Raw genomic sequence first — 17158 nt, forward strand, 5'->3', positions numbered from 1 at the left:
TTATATGTATAATGGTCATGCACACGTCTACCGGTATCTCATCGCTGTCTTCAGTCGTTATGTATATTATATGTATAATGGTCATGCACACGTCTACCGGTATCTCATCGCTATCCTCGGTCGTTATGTATAATGGTCATGTACACGTCTACCCGTATCTCATCGCTATCCTCAGTCGTTATGTATATTATATGTATAATGGTCATGCACACGTCTACCGGTATCTCATCGCTATCCTCACTCGTTATGTATATTATATGTATAATGGTCATGTACACGTCTACCGGTATCTCATCGCTATCCTCAGTCGTTATGTATATTATATGTATAATGGTCATGCACACGTCTACCGGTATCTCATCGCTGTCTTCAGTCGTTATGTATATTATATGTATAATGGTCATGCACACGTGTACCGGTATCTCATCGCTATCCTCAGTCTTTATGTATATTATATGTATAATGGTCATGCACACGTCTACCGGTATCTCATCGCTATCCTCGGTCGTTATGTATAATGGTCATGTACACGTCTACCCGTATCTCATCGCTATCCTCAGTCGTTATGTATATTATATGTATAATGGTCATGCACACGTCTACCGGTATCTCATCGCTATCCTCGGTCGTTATGTATAATGGTCATGTACACGTCTACCCGTATCTCATCGCTATCCTCAGTCGTTATGTATATTATATGTATAATGGTCATGCACACGTCTACCGGTATCTCATCGCTATCCTCGGTCGTTATGTATATTATATGTATAATGGTCATGCACACGTCTACCCGTATCTCATCGCTCCCTCAGTCGTTATGTATATTATATGTATAATGGTCATGCACACGTCTACCGGTATCTCATCGCTATCCTCAGTCGTTATGTATATTATATGTATAATGGTCATGCACACGTCTACCGGTATCTCATCGCTCCCTCAGTCGTTATGTATATTATATGTATAATGGTCATGCACACGTCTACCGGTATCTCATCGCTATCCTCGGTCGTTATGTATATTATATGTATAATGGTCATGTACACGTCTACCGGTATCTCATCGCTATCCTCAGTCGTTATGTATATTATATGTATAATGGTCATGCACACGTCTACCGGTATCTCATCGCTATCCTCAGTCGTTATATTATATGTATAATGGTCATGTACACGTCTACTGGTATCTCATCGCTGTCCTCACTCGTTATGTATATTATACAGTTAGGTCCATATATATTTGGACAGAGACAACATTTTTCTAATTTTGGTTATAGTCATTACCACAATGAATTTTAAACAAAACAATTCAGATGCAGTTGAAGTTCAGACTTTCAGCTTTCATTTGAGGGTATTCACATTAAAATTGGATGAAGGGTTTAGGAGTTTCAGCTCCGTAACATGTACCACCCTGTTTTTAAAGGGACCAAAAGTAATTGGACAATTGACTCCAAGGCTATTTCATGGACAGGTGTGGGCAATCCCTTCATTATGTCATTCTCAATTAAGCAGATAAAAGGCCTGGAGTTGATTTGAGGTGTGGTGCTGCATTTGGAAGGTTTTCCTGTGAAGTAAACATGTGGTCAAAGGAGCTCTCCATGCAGGTGAAACAAGCCATCCTTAAGCTGCGAAAACAGAAAAAACCCATCCGAGAAGTTGCTACAATATTAGGAGTGGCAAAATCTACAGTTTGGTACATCCTGAGAAAGAAAGAAAGCACTGCTGAACTCATCAATGCAAAAGACCTGGGCGCCCACAGAAGACAACAGTGGTGGATGATCGCAGAATAATCTCCATGGTGAAGAGAAACCCCTTCACAACAGCCGACCAAGTGACCAACACTCTCCAGGAGGTCGGCGTATCAATATCCAAATCTACCATAAAGAGAAGACTGCATGAAAGTAACTACAGAGGGTTCACTGCACGGTGCAGCCACTCATAAGCATCAAGAAGAAAAAGGCTAGACTGGACTTTGCTAAAAAACATATAAAAAAGCCGCACAGTTCTGGAAGAACATTCTTTGGACACATGAAACCAACATCAACCTCTACCAGAATGATGGAAAGAGGAAAGTATGGTGAAGGCGTGGTACAGCTCATGATCCAAAGCACACCACATCATCTGTAAAACACGGCGGACGCAGTGTGATGGCGCGGGCATGCATGGCTGCCAGTGGCACTGGGTCACTAGTGTTTATTGATGATGTGACACAGGACAGAAGCAGCTGAATGAATTCTGAGGTATTCAGAGCCGCCATACTGTGTGCTCAGATCCAGCCAAATGCAGCCAAACTGATTGGTCGTCGTTTCATACTACAGAAGGACAATGACCCAAAACATAAAACCAAAGCAACCCAGGAGATTATTAAAGCAAAAAAGTGGAATATTCTTGAATGGCCAAGTCAGTCACCTGATCTCAGCCCAATTGAGCAGCATTTCACTTGTTAAAGACTAAACTTCAGACAGAAAGGCCACAAACAAACAGCAACTGAAAACCACCGCAGTGAAGGCCTGGCAGAGCATCAAAAAGGAGGAAACACAGCGTCTGGTGATGTCCATGAGTTCACGACTTCAGGCAGTTATTGCCAACAAAGGGTTTTCAACCCAAGTACTAAAAATGAACATTTAATTTAAAATTATTGACTCTGTCCAATTACTTTTGGTCCCTTTAAAAACAGGGTGGCACATGTTAAGGAGCTGAAACTCCTAAACCCTTCATCCAAATTTAATGTGGATACCCTCAAATGAAAGCTGAGAGTTTGAACTTCAACTGCACCAGAATTGTTTTGTTTAAAATGCATTGTGGTAATGTCTATAACCAAAATTAGAAAAATGTTGTCTCTGTCCAAATATATATGGACCTAACTGTATGTATAATGGTCATGCACACGTCTACCGGTATCTCATCGCTATCCTCAGTCGTTATGTATACTATATGTATAATGGTCGTGTGCACGTCTACCGGTATCTCATCGCTGTCCTTAGTCGTTATGTATATTATATGTATAATGGTCATACACACGTCTACCGGTATCTCATCACTATCCTCAGTCGTTATGTATATTATATGTATAATGGTCATGCACACGTCTACCGGTATCTCATCGCTATCCTCAGTCGTTATGTATACTATATGTATAATGGTCATGTACACGTCTACCGGTATCTCAATGCTATCCTCAGTCGTTATGTATATTATATGTATAATGGTCATGCACACGTCTACCGGTATCTCATCGCTATCCTCAGTCGTTATGTATATTATATGTATAATGGTCATGTACACGTCTACCGGTATCTCATCGCTATCCTCAGTCGTTATGTATATTATATGTATAATGGTCATGCACACGTCTACCGGTATCTCATCGCTATCCTCAGTCGTTATGTATATTATATGTATAATGGTCATGTACACGTCTACCGGTATCTCATCGCTATCCTCAGTCGTTATGTATATTATATGTATAATGGTCATGTACACGTCTACCGGTATCTCAATGCTATCCTCAGTCGTTATGTATATTGTATGTATAATGGTCATGTACACGTCTACCGGTATCTCATCGCTATCCTCACTCTTTATGTATATTAAACCAGGGGCTGGCGAGGCTTGTATAATGGCCGTGTACCCTTCTATCAGTATCTCATCACTATCCTAAGTGGTTATGTATATTGCACCAGGGTCTTATGACACTTGAGGGTTCCTTCCTGGAAGTTGGGTCCTAGATTTATTGGCCCCTGTAATATAACCGCCATCAATAACCCAGCAGCATTTTGTCTTGAGCTACCCCAGGCCCTTTAGATCCACAAAGTCTTTCACAGGTCTCTGCTCAAGAAATATGTGGAACCTTTTGAGTCCTCACCCCAACCGCCACCACCAATAATGGTTGATGGAAATCTAGAGTTTCAGATTTCGAGGATTGTAGATTCTTGCCTCCAACTTCGTTTCCTACAATGCTTGGTGCACTGGAAGGGTTATGACCCAGAGGAAAGGATGTGGGTTTCAGCATCAGAGGTGAATGCCCCCAGGGTGGTTCTTTCATTCCACACCTCTTACCCTGAGAAACCTGGTCCTGAGTGTCCGGAGGCCACTCGTAGAAGGGGGGGGGGGGGGTACTGTCACGGGTGTGTCAAATGCTACAGACAGTCGCTCTGCATTGGGCTGCAGAAGGTCTCTGCGTTTGGCATTGCAGACGCCTTCTTAATCCTGACTTTTGGAACCAGTGGCAACCTTCCTTCGGCTCTAATTGACAAACTTGGCCCAGGGAGACGCCGCTGATATTCACATTTTCCCTTGTGAAGGCTTGGAGCTATAGCAGTCGCGGCTAAAGGCCCCTTCACATTAAGCGACGCTGCAGCGATACCGACAACGATCCGGATCGCTGCAGCGTCGCTGTTTGGTCGCTGGAGAGCTGTCACACAGACAGTTCTCCAGCGACCAACGATCCCAAAGTCTCCGGGTAACCAGGGTAAACATCGGGTTACTAAGCGCAGGGCCGCGCTTAGTAACCCAATGTTTACCCTGGTTACCAGCGTACAAGTAAAAAAAACCAAACACTACATACTTACCTAACGCTGTCTGTCCCCGGCGCTGTGCTTCTCTGCACTCCTCCTGTACTGGCTGTGAGCACAGCGGCCGGAAAGCAGAGCGGTGACGTCACCGCTCTGCTTTCCGGCTGACCGACGCTCACAGCCAATACAGGAGGAGTGCAGAGCACAGCGCCGGGGACAGATAGCGTTAGGCAAGTATGTACTGTTTGTTTGTTTTTTTACTTTTACGCTGGTAACCAGGGTAAACATCGGGTTACTAAGCGCGGCCCTGCGCTTAGTTACCCGATGTTTACCCTGGTTACCAGTGAAGACATCGCTGCATCGGTGTCACACACGCCGATCCAGCGATGTCCACGGGAGATCCAGCGACGAAATAAAGTTCTGGACTTTGTTCAGCGACCAACGATCTCCCAGCAGGGGCCTGATCATTGGTCGCTGTCACACAGAACGATATCCTTAACGATATCGTTGCTACGTCACAAAAAGCAACGATATCAATAACGATATCGTTATGTGTGAAGGTATCTTTACTTCCTCTCTGGTGGTTTTGGAGGACGTTTGGTGTCAATTGTCTGGGTCTGCTCAAGATACGTTGCTTCCTTGTTTGTCTTCTGACTTTTTAGTGTACATTCGGGACTGACCAGTGCTCACCCCCCATCCCTATTCAGAGTCTAGCTCTAGGGATATACAGGGCTTAGGTTCCTGCTCGGCGATTGGTGTGGAACCAATTTAGGGACAGTAGGGGAGGAGGGATGCTATTAGATCTGCCTAGGGGTCTCCATTTCCCTTTCCCTAGCGTTTGGGCTTCCTTCCCCTCATGTTGCACTTAGTCTTCCCACACTGTGCATGACACCACTGCGGTTTTCATGTTAACTTCAGTAGGGACATGCTGTGGCTTCATGTTATATTCTGGGGGCACAGTGGCGTCATGCTATATTATTATTATTATTTATTATTATAGCGCCATTTATTCCATGGCGCTTTACATGTGAGGAGGGGTATACATAATAAAACAAGTACAATAATCTTGAAAAATACAAGTCACAACTGGTACAGGAGGAGAGAGGACCCTGCCCGCGAGGGCTCACAATCTACAAGGGATGGGTGAGGATACAGTAGGTGAGGGTAGAGCTGGCCGTGCAGCGGTTTGGTCAATCGGTGGTTACTGCAGGTTGTAGGCTTGTCGGAAGAGGTGGGTCTTCAGGTTCTATATTGATGGAGCTCAGTGGCTTCATGTCATTTGGGTGTGTTCATTGTGGCTTCACATTATATCAAGGGAGGGCATGTGACACTGTGGCTTCATGGTATATTCATGAAGTTTGGGTTGGCACTGTGGTGTTATATTTAAGGGCTTCTATTGAGAAATTGAATGTATATATTTCAATAATAATAATAATCTTTATTTTTATATAGCGCTAACATATTCCGCAGCGCTTTACAGTTTGCACACATTATCATCACTGTCCCCGTTGGGGCTCACAATCTAAATTCCCTATCAGTATGTCTTTGGAATGTGGGAGGAAACCGGAGAACCCAGAGGAAACCCACGCAAACACAGGGAGAACGTACAAACTCTTTGCAGATGTTGTCCAAGGTGGGATTAGAACCCAGGACTCCAGCGCTGCAAGGCTGCTGTGCTATCCTCATCAGTAATCAGGCCTTAGTATAAAAAAAGACTAAAGACTTGAATCCAGCAGTGATGTGTAGATACTATGTGTTGTGTTTTTGATAGACTGCAAGAGGAAAGCCTGGAGGTAATATATTGAAATATAGCTAAAAATTTTTGGAAACTCTGCCAATATGGGGTGCCTTATCATGTATATTATATACATAGTAACATAGTAACATAGTTAGTAAGGCCGAAAAAAGACATTTGTCCATCCAGTTCAGCCTATATTCCATCATAATAAATCCCCAGATCTACGTCCTTCTACAGAACCTAATAATTGTATGATACAATATTGTTCTGCTCCAGGAAGACATCCAGGCCTCTCTTGAACCCCTCGACTGAGTTCGCCATCACCACCTCCTCAGGCAAGCAATTCCAGATTCTCACTGCCCTAACAGTAAAGAATCCTCTTCTATGTTGGTGGAAAAACCTTCTCTCCTCCAGACGCAAAGAATGCCCCCTTGTGCCCGTCACCTTCCTTGGTATAAACAGATCCTCAGCGAGATATTTGTATTGTCCCCTTATATACTTATACATGGTTATTAGATCGCCCCTCAGTCGTCTTTTTTCTAGACTAAATAATCCTAATTTCGCTAATCTATCTGGGTATTGTAGTTCTCCCATCCCCTTTATTAATTTTGTTGCCCTCCTTTGTACTCTCTCTAGTTCCATTATATCCTTCCTGAGCACCGGTGCCCAAAACTGGACTCAGTACTCCATGTGCGGTCTAACTAGGGATTTGTACAGAGGCAGTATAATGCTCTCATCATGCGTATCCAGACCTCTTTTTAATGCACCCCATGATCCTGTTTGCCTTGGCAGCTGCTGCCTGGCACTGGCTGCTCCAGGTAAGTTTATCATTAACTAGGATCCCCAAGTCCTTCTCCCTGTCAGATTTACCCAGTGGTTTCCCATTCAGTGTGTAATGGTGATATTGATTCCTTCTTCCCATGTGTATAACCTTACATTTATCATTGTTAAACCTCATCTCCCACCTTTCAGCCCAAGTTTCCAACTTATCCAGATCCATCTGTAGCAGAATACTATCTTCTCTTGTATTAACTGCTTTACATAGTTTTGTATCATCTGCAAATATCGATATTTTACTGTGTAAACCTTCTACCAGATCATTAATGAATATGTTGAAGAGAACAGGTCCCAATACTGACCCCTGCGGTACCCCACTGGTCACAGAGACCCAGTTAGAGACTATACCATTTATAACCACCCTCTGCTTTCTATCACTAAGCCAGTTACTAACCCATTTACACACATTTTCCCCCAGACCAAGCATTCTCATTTTGTGTACCAACCTCTTGTGCGGCACGGTATCAAACGCTTTGGAAAAATCGAGATATACCACGTCCAATGACTCACCGTGGTCCAGCCTATAGCTTACCTCTTCATAAAAACTGATTAGATTGGTTTGACAGGAGCGATTTCTCATAAACCCATGCTGATATGGAGTTACACAGTTATTCTCATTGAGATAATCCAGAATAACATCCCTCAGAAACCCTTCAAATATTTTACCAACAATAGAGGTTAGACTTACTGGCCTATAATTTCCAGGTTCACTTTTAGAGCCCTTTTTGAATATTGGCACCACATTTGCTATGCGCCAGTCCTGCGGAACAGATCCTGTCGCTATAGAGTCCCTAAAAATAAGAAATAATGGTTTATCTATTACATTACTTAGTTCTCTTAGTACTCGTGGGTGTATGCCATCCGGACCCGGAGATTTATCTATTTTAATCTTATTTAGCCGGTTTCGCACCTCTTCTTGGGTTAGATTGGTGACCCTTAATATAGGGTTTTCATTGTTTCTTGGGATTTCACCTAGCATTTCATTTTCCACCGTGAATACCGTGGAGAAGAAGGTGTTTAATATGTTAGCTTTTTCCTCGTCATCTACAACCATTCTTTCCTCACTATTTTTTAAGGGGCCTACATTTTCAGTTTTTATTCTTTTACTATTGATATAGTTGAAGAACAGTTTGGGATTAGTTTTACTCTCCTTAGCAATGTGCTTCTCTGTTTCCTTTTTGGCAGCTTTAATTAGTTTTTTAGATAAAGTATTTTTCTCCCTATAGTTTTTTAGAGCTTCAATGGTGCCATCCTGCTTTAGTAGTGCAAATGCTTTCTTTTTACTGTTAATTGCCTGTCTTACTTCTTTGTTTAGCCACATTGGGTTTTTCCTATTTCTAGTCCTTTTATTCCCACAAGGTATAAACCGCTTACACTGCCTATTTAGGATGTTCTTAAACATTTCCCATTTATTATCTGTATTCTTATTTCTGAGGATATTGTCCCAGTCTACCAGATTAAGGGCATCTCTAAGCTGGTCAAACTTTGCCTTCCTAAAGTTCAATGTTTTTGTGACTCCCTGACAAGTCCCCCTAGTGAAAGACAGGTGAAACTGCACAATATTGTGGTCGCTATTTCCTAAATGCCCGACCACCTGCAGATTTGTTATTCTGTCAGGTCTATTAGATAGTATTAGGTCTAAAAGTGCTGCTCCTCTGGTTGGATTCTGCACCAATTGTGAAAGATAATTTTTCTTGGTTATTAGCAGAAACCTGTTGCCTTTATGGGTTTCACAGGTTTCTGTTTCCCAGTTAATATCCGGGTAGTTAAAGTCCCCCATAACCAGGACCTCATTATGGGTTGCAGCTTCATCTATCTGCTTTAGAAGTAGACTTTCCATGGTTTCTGTTATATTTGGGGGTTTGTAACAGACCCCAATGAGAATTTTGTTACCATTTTTCCCTCCATGAATTTCAACCCATATGGACTCGACATCCTCATTCCCTTCGCTAATATCCTCCCTTAAAGTGGACTTTAGACAAGACTTTACATAGAGACAAACCCCTCCTCCTCTCCGATTTTTACGATCCTTTCTAAACAGACTGTAACCCTGTAAGTTAACTGCCCAGTCATAGCTTTCATCTAACCATGTCTCGGTTATTCCCACTATGTCAAAGTTACCTGTAGATATTTCTGCTTCTAGTTCTTCCATCTTGTTTGTCAGGCTTCTGGCGTTTGCGAGCATGCAGTTTAGAGGATTTTGTTTTGTTCCAATCTCCTCACTGTGGATTGTTTTAGAAATGTTCTTACCTCCCTTCTGAGTATGTTTTCCTGGGTCGTCTTTGTTCGAGTCTAATGTTTTTCTTCCCGTCCCCTCTTCTTCTAGTTTAACGCCCTCCTGATGAGTGTAGCGAGTCTTCTGGCGAATGTGTGTTTCCCAGGTTTGTTGAGGTGTAGTCCGTCTCTGGCGAGGAGTCCATCATACCAGTAATTCACACCGTGGTCCAGGAATCCAAATCCTTGTTGTCTGCACCATCGTCTTAGCCAGTTGTTTGCATCAAGGATCCTGTTCCATCTCCTGGTGCCATGCCCGTCTACTGGAAGGATAGAAGAAAAAACTACCTGTGCATCCAGTTCCTTTACTTTCTTCCCCAACTCTTCAAAGTCCTTGCAGATTGTCGGTAGGTCCTTCCTTGCCGTGTCATTGGTGCCAACATGTATCAGAAGAAATGGGTGGACGTCCTTGGAGCTGAAGAGCTTTGGTATCCTATCGGTCACATCCTTGATCATCGCACCTGGAAGGCAGCATACTTCTCTTGCAGTTATGTCCGGTCTGCAGATGGCTGCTTCGGTGCCTCTCAGTAGTGAGTCTCCCACCACCACCACTCTTCGTTGCTTCTTGGCTGTACTTTTTGCTGTCACTTGTTGCTGTGTGCCCTTTTCTTTTTTGCTTGCTGGTATATATATGTATTTTTGATACATTTTGCAGAGCTTATATAGCTACGACAGGGCCCAGCATTATCTAACAATCACATTATCGCCACGGCTGGAGTAGTATGTGGCACTGCTTGCTCATGTGTTGCATGTGCGATCGCCATCATAGACTGTAGTGATCCTGACCGTCGGCTCTCTGGCTCTGCAGCCACATGATTCCTGTGTATCTGCAAAGTCCTTTCTAATCGTGGGCCACTCAATGTCTGCAAGTTATTCATTAGATCCAGCAATTGGTTGTACCTGAAAATATTACTTCCTGTATCTCATTCCGGGTGTGGATGACTTTTCGAGCTTTCCTTGATTTGTCCTGCCCTGTCCTCCATCACTTCATTACTAGAGTGTACAGTTAGATGAATAGAAGCGACTCTTTAGATCTGTACATGGTTGTTGGTGGTCAAGACAAAATGACTGACTTTACTTGACTTAGAATTAGCTTTCAGTTATAATTCCCTAGCCCCTATCTATAAATTCTGGCCCAGACAGAGAGGCTTGTTGATGCCCTTTCCAACATTCAGGTACAGGGGCACATGGGTCACTGACATGTTGTTGCGTATACTACGGCACTGCATGCCATCATTAGTTTTATAGCATGATTAGTCTCCTGAACGCTCCATATTCCCGCTGTGTGACATATGTTGTGTTATACACACTGTGTTCACTATCTCGTCTAGTCAAGGTCATGGTGATTAGGAAGTGCAAAGTATAGATTCTTGTCCTAAACGCAATGTACACAACAGCTTGTGTGTCAGTCGGTGCATGGAAGGGTTTGGTCTTGTGAATGATCCGTCATCACATCATGGGAACATGCGGCCATGACACCAATCAGGAAAGGTATGTATTCTGTATGTACTGATGATTGCACTAGACACCATGGAGCACGCAACCATCACACCAATCAGGAAGGTGATGCATTTTGTCTCTTACACATAAACATACTAGATACAATTGAGCTTGCAGCCATCATATCGTTCAGCAATGAGACTTGTTCTGTATCTAGAGAAGACTGTACTAAACACTATATGAGCATGTGGCCATCATAACGATCAGGAAAGACGTGTTCTATATATATGACTATGCTAGACGCCAGGAGAGCACATGGGCATCATACCGGTAAAGAGAAGTGTTCTGTTTCTAGAGAAGACTGTTGTTGTGAATTCTGCTCTTGGGTTCCCTCCAGTGGTTGTTGGTGGGAATGCTGTTGTCTCTGACTCACAGTCCTGGCCAGGTGTATCGGATAATTACAATTCTGACTGGGATATTTAGGTGTGCTGAATCCTTTAGCCCTTGCCAGTTGTCAATGTTTCTTTGGAAGTGTTGGAACTCTGCCTGGCCTCTCCTACTTATCTGCCAGTTCTGCAAAGCTAAGTGTCTGTTTCTTTTCCTGTGGCACACATGCAGTGTGCTTATTTTCAGTACTGTTCGTTTGTTTTTCTTTTGTCCAGATTAGACTGTGTCTGTGTTTTCTCAGTCTGGTTGGTTTCACTGGAGTTGCAGATTTACGCTCCTACATCTTTAGTTGGATGTAGGAAGTTTTTTGTATATTCTGCTGTGGATTTTTTAAAGGGTTTTAATACTGACCGCACAGAACTCTGTCCTATTCTGTCCTATCTAGCTAGAGTGGCCTCCTGCGCTAAATCCTGTTTTTTCTGCCTGTGTATGTTTTTTCCTCTCCAACTCACCGCCAATATTTGTGGGGGGCTGTCTATCCTTTGGGGATTTTCTCTGAGGCAAGATAGTATTCCGATTTCCATCTTTAGGGGTATTTAGTTCTCCGGCTGTGGCGAGGTGTCTAGGTGTGTTAGGTACACTCCACGGCTACTTCTTGTTGCAGGGTTGAGTTCAGGGTTGCGGTCAGTATAGTGGCCACTTTTTTATTTTTCTTAGCCATTAAAAGGTCTCATAACTACAAGATTATTATTTTGTATCTCCCACTGGGAGCAATCAGTATATAATTATTATTTATTTATTATGCTTTGCTTATGTGTCGTCATCATATTCCACAGCACTACACACATTATTATCGCTTTCCCCATTGGGGCTCACAATCTACATTCCCTATCCGTTTTTAGCATGTGAAAAAAAAATGGAGTGTGATGATCCAGGCAGGGGTTTGATTCATGTTATTCTCTCCCGATCAGGTCATGCTGGGTTAACCTCTGCCTCGTTTTGCCTTCGATGTGGCTATTTCAGTCTACTGTGCTAGCAGACCTGTTAGTGATAGTTCATGCTCCCAGGCTAGAGCAGCTGACCCCTTGATACCGTGTGTTGTCCTCTGCCCATGTACTCTGTGCCCGTGACTTCCCTTTTCCCGTTTTGTCTTAGTGTTCCCTCCCTGTTCTTGGACCTCTTGGTATGTGACCCGGCTTGTCTTCTGACCTGTTTTACTGTCTCTCGTCTCAGGTTTATCTGCTCCCGTTTGGCTCTGACTTCTGGCTTGTACTTGACCCCGTGTATTGCTGTGACCTCTGGTACTTCTTGTCCTGACAGTTTCTGACTCGGCTCGTCTGACCACTCTTTCGCCACTTGACGGCGCTTATGCTGCTGCTCAGTGGTGTTACGCTGTGTGTGCGACCTCTCTTCCCTCACCAGCATCCTCTGGTGGAGGTTGCGCTACGGAGAACCTTGAGGAAACCCAAGAAAACACTGGGAGAACATACAAACGCCTTGCAGATGTCGTCCTCTGTGGTATTTGAACTCAGGACCCCAGAGCTGCAATGTTATCGTACTAACTACTGATCCACCATGCTGACCATATCTAAATAATCTCTAAACTATAATCTATAAACATCTGAGTCACTGGGAATGTGATGGAAAAAGTGAAAGATTAAACATACCCTTATTTCTAGTATTATTCTGACATTTCACATTCTGGAAAGTGAGCTAAACTAAGGAACTGTGAAAACTGCCTTATTAACGAATGTGGCTCAAGTGGACACAAACCTATGACTTCATCTACAGTCCATGGTAGATGCAAAAATCCAGTCCCAGTGACCTGAAGTAGGATGACCCAAGGGAACGCTCAGTATTGCCAGGTCGGTGACAGGTAGAACGTTATCATCTTCCCCCTAATAGATGTGAACTTATTGCAGCCATTCTCACGACACACCCAGTGCTTATCATCAGATCAATGCTCTGATCAGCCTTTCGTAGAGAAGTTCATTGCCGTGAGCATTTAATAAAGTAATAAAATGTTCTACACATTATAAAACTAGATATCATCTCTGATAATAGATAAGTGGAAAGAAAATAGCAGGAGGGTGGAGGCTGACTTGTGAGGAGCTTTCCTAAAGTGTATTTATATGGAAAGATCTAAATCCAAAGCGATCTGTTGGTCTGTTACACTCGTGTGAATAAAGGCTAATGCCATCATTCTGTCCATCCTGTTATTGGCGACACCAGATAACATGCTGCCTGTAAAGCCAGCCTGTTTAGGCTAGGTTCACATTGCGTTAACAGCAGCCCTTTCAACACATGCGTAAACGGGCTGCTGTTAACGCAAGTGGTGACTTGATATAGCGCTAGCGCAGATAGAGCTAGCAGTGACGGACCCGGAAACGCTCCATAGCTTACATCAAGTGGAAGGGTCATGCACATCCTAATTGGAGGAAGGGTTTAAGAATTACAGATCTTTAATATGGAGCTTCCTTTTTTTCATTTTGATCTCAAAAGCTCTTTAACTGTCTGCATGGGCATTTCCCTAACTAATCCATCATCATTTAAGCAGATAAAAGGTCTGGAGCTGATACAAGGTGCAGCATTTGCTTTTGGAAGCTGTTGCTGTGAACTCACAACATGCGAGCTCTCTGATAAGGCTAAAAAAAAGAGGAAATCTATCAGAGAGTAGAAATGTTAGGAGCGGCCAAGTTAACAGTTTGGTACATTCCACAAAAAGAAAAAAAAATAACGCGTTGGTGATCTTTTAAACTCAGACAGGCCTGGATGTCTTTGGTGGATGATCACAGATTCCTTCCCATCGTGAAGAAAAACCCCTTCACAACAGCCCCCCAAGTGAAGACCACTTTTCATGAAGTCGGGGTGTCAGTATCTAAGGCTACTTTCACACTTCCGTCTTTATTGATCCGTCACAATGCGTCGTTTTGGGAAAAAAAACGCATCCTGCAAATGTGCCCGCAGAATGCGTTTTTTTTCCCATAGACTTGTATTGCCGCTGGATCACGACCTATGGCCATACGTCGCGTCCGTCGTGCACTGGATGCGTTGTTTTTTGGTGGACCGTCGTCATAAAAAAATGTTCAAGGGAACGTTTTTTTTCATGTCGCATCCTGCACTTTGTAGCGCGCCTGCCTAGGCGGAGATCACTAGCTCCTCCCCGGGACTTTAGAATGGGCAACGGATGCGTTGAAAAACTGCATCCGCTGCCCACGTTGTGCCGAATTTTAACAACGTCCGTCGGTACGTCGCGCCGACGCTTAGCGACGGCCGCGTACTGATGGAAATGTGAAAGAAGCCTAAGTCAACCATAAAGAAGAGACGTCATGAGAGCAAATACCGAGGGGTCACCACAAGGTGCAAACCATTAATCAGCCAGAAAATAAAAATGCTAAAAGAACATCTAAAGAAGCTGCCCATTTCTGGAGAAGCAAAACTAAGATAAACATGTACCAAAATATTGGGAAGAAGAAATTCTGGTGAGGCTTTGAGCTGATTCTTGGCATATCCTAAGTAACACTTGGAGGCGGTATGTTGGCACGGGCATGCATGGCTTCTAATAGCACCGGGTCACTAGTGGTTATTGATGAGGTGACTGAAGACAGGAGCAGCCGGAAGAATCCTGTGTGTACAGGGCGAGACTCTCTGCTCACATCCAACCAAATGCAGCAAGGATGATCAGACGGTGCTCCACAGGACAGACGGACAATGATCCAATATATTCTGCGAAAGAAAAGAAGTGGAATATTCTGCAATGGCCGAGTCACCACTAGATCTCAGCTCATCGATCTGTATGTCACAGCCTGAAGACAAAACTGAAGGCAGAAAGAGCCACAGACAAGGAAAAACAAAAGTCACTGCAGTAAAGGTGGCAAAGCCTCACACCAAAGGAGACCAGCAATGGTGACGGGCCGACGGCCATAGCCTCCAGACTTCAGGCTTTCATTGCTGCAGAGAAAAAAAAACACAAAAATTGAGCTTTTTGTAAGTTGGTATACATGCAGCACATAAAGGCATGTTCACATTGGCCATAAAGCATACAAAACCTACAAGAGACAAAATGAGCAAAAACCCTGCTGTAACTAAATAAGTGAAAAGCAAAAGTGCATTTAAATAGCTCAGGGTTCTTAATAACACTGTTTTGGTCAAAAATAGTATAAAAGCCATCCCACCGTCGACAAGGTGACCCTGATCGGGACGGTCCTACACTGTCTAATATTAAAAACCTTACCATGTGTCAGAGTTGATCTCTGTGAGAATAAGGGCAGACAAAAGGACGGTGACCAACCAGTGAGACACCAGTCTGGGGAAGCATTTCAATGTTTTTACCATCTCAGGAGAGGGAGGCCACACCCCGGCGTGCACAGAATGCTAAAGTACAAAGAAAAAACACAATAATTTAGCTTTTTAAGATGGTATACCTGCAGCTCATAGAGACATGTTCACATTGGCCATAAAGCATACAAAACCAGGGATGGCTTTTATGCTATTTTTGATCAAGAACATTATTACTAAGAACCCTGTGTTATTTAAATGCACTTTTGCTTTTTACTTAGTTACAGCAGGGTTTTTGCTAATTTCGTCATTGCTGCAAAGCCTCACACCAGCGATGGTGACGTCCATGACCTCCAGACTTCAGGCCATCATTGCTGCAAAGGATTCTTTATAAAGAGTTAAACATGAACATTTTATTTATTATATTTGGTAAGTTAATTTGTCTAATTACTTTAGAGCCCCTGAAATGAGGAGACTTTGCAGGAAAATGGCTGCAATTCACAAATGTTCCACAGGAGATTTCTGTTCAAGCCCTTCAATTAAACCTGAAAGTCTCCAAGTACATCTCAGATGTTTCATTTTAAATCCAAAATAGCGGCCTGCAGAGCTGAAATCACTGAGATTCTGTCACTATCCAAATATTTCTGGGCCTGAACTGAATATACAGTAGTCTTGGTGTCTCCTATGTTAGGCTGGTTTCACATTGGCGTTTTTTCGGGTGCGTTTTTGCGGTAAAAAACGCAAAAAAAGCATGGTGAAAAAACGCGTGTAAACGCTGCGTTTTTTTGACGCATGCGTTTTTGCATGTGGTGAAAAAAATGCGGCGTTTAACCGCGTTTACATGCGTTTTTTCATGCGTTTGCGTTTTTTAAACGCATGCAGAAAAATGTGTGACAACTGCCAATCATCAAAATAAAGTAAAAAACCCACTATAAACAGAAATAGTTAGGGGTAGGGATCATAACCCTAACCCTAAAGGGATCCTACCCCTAACCCTAAGGGATCCTAACCCTACCCCTAACCCTAACCATAAAGGGATTAGGGTTAGGGTTAGGATCCCTTAGGGGTAGGGTTAGGGTTAGGATCCCTTAGGGGTAGGGTTAGGGGTAGGGTTAGGTTCCCTTTATCACCTTTATGCTGGGGGGTGGCATATCAGTGTTTTTTCTGGTTTTTTAATAAAAAAACGCATGCGTTTTTTACCGCAAAAAACGCATGCACCAAAAACGCATGCGTCCCCATTGACTCCAATGTATTTTTTGACCCAAAAAAAACGCATGAAAACGCATGCGTTTTTTTTTGGTCCAAAAAACGCTTCTAAAAATACTACAAGTAGCATTTCAGAAAATGAACGCATGCAGTAAAAGAACGCATGCGTCAAAAAACGCGACCATACGCGTACACAAAAAAACGCATGCGTTTTCAATGTTAAATATAGGAAAAAAAACGCATGCGTTTTTTTGAAAAAAAAACGCTGCAGACAAAAACGCAAGTGTGAAACCACCCTTATGTAACTATAGCAGAGTCATTGTATCCCATGTGATGTATATGAAGCAGTCTCAGTGTCTCCTATGTGATGCATATACAGCCATCTCATTATCTCCTACATGATTTATAAAGCAGTGTCAGTGTATCCCATGTGCTGTATGCAGAGTTTCAGTGTTATATATATATATATATATATATATATATAT

Source organism: Ranitomeya imitator, chromosome 10 (assembly GCF_032444005.1).
Source record: "Ranitomeya imitator isolate aRanImi1 chromosome 10, aRanImi1.pri, whole genome shotgun sequence".
In the NCBI taxonomy this organism is placed as follows: Eukaryota; Metazoa; Chordata; class Amphibia; order Anura; family Dendrobatidae; genus Ranitomeya; species Ranitomeya imitator.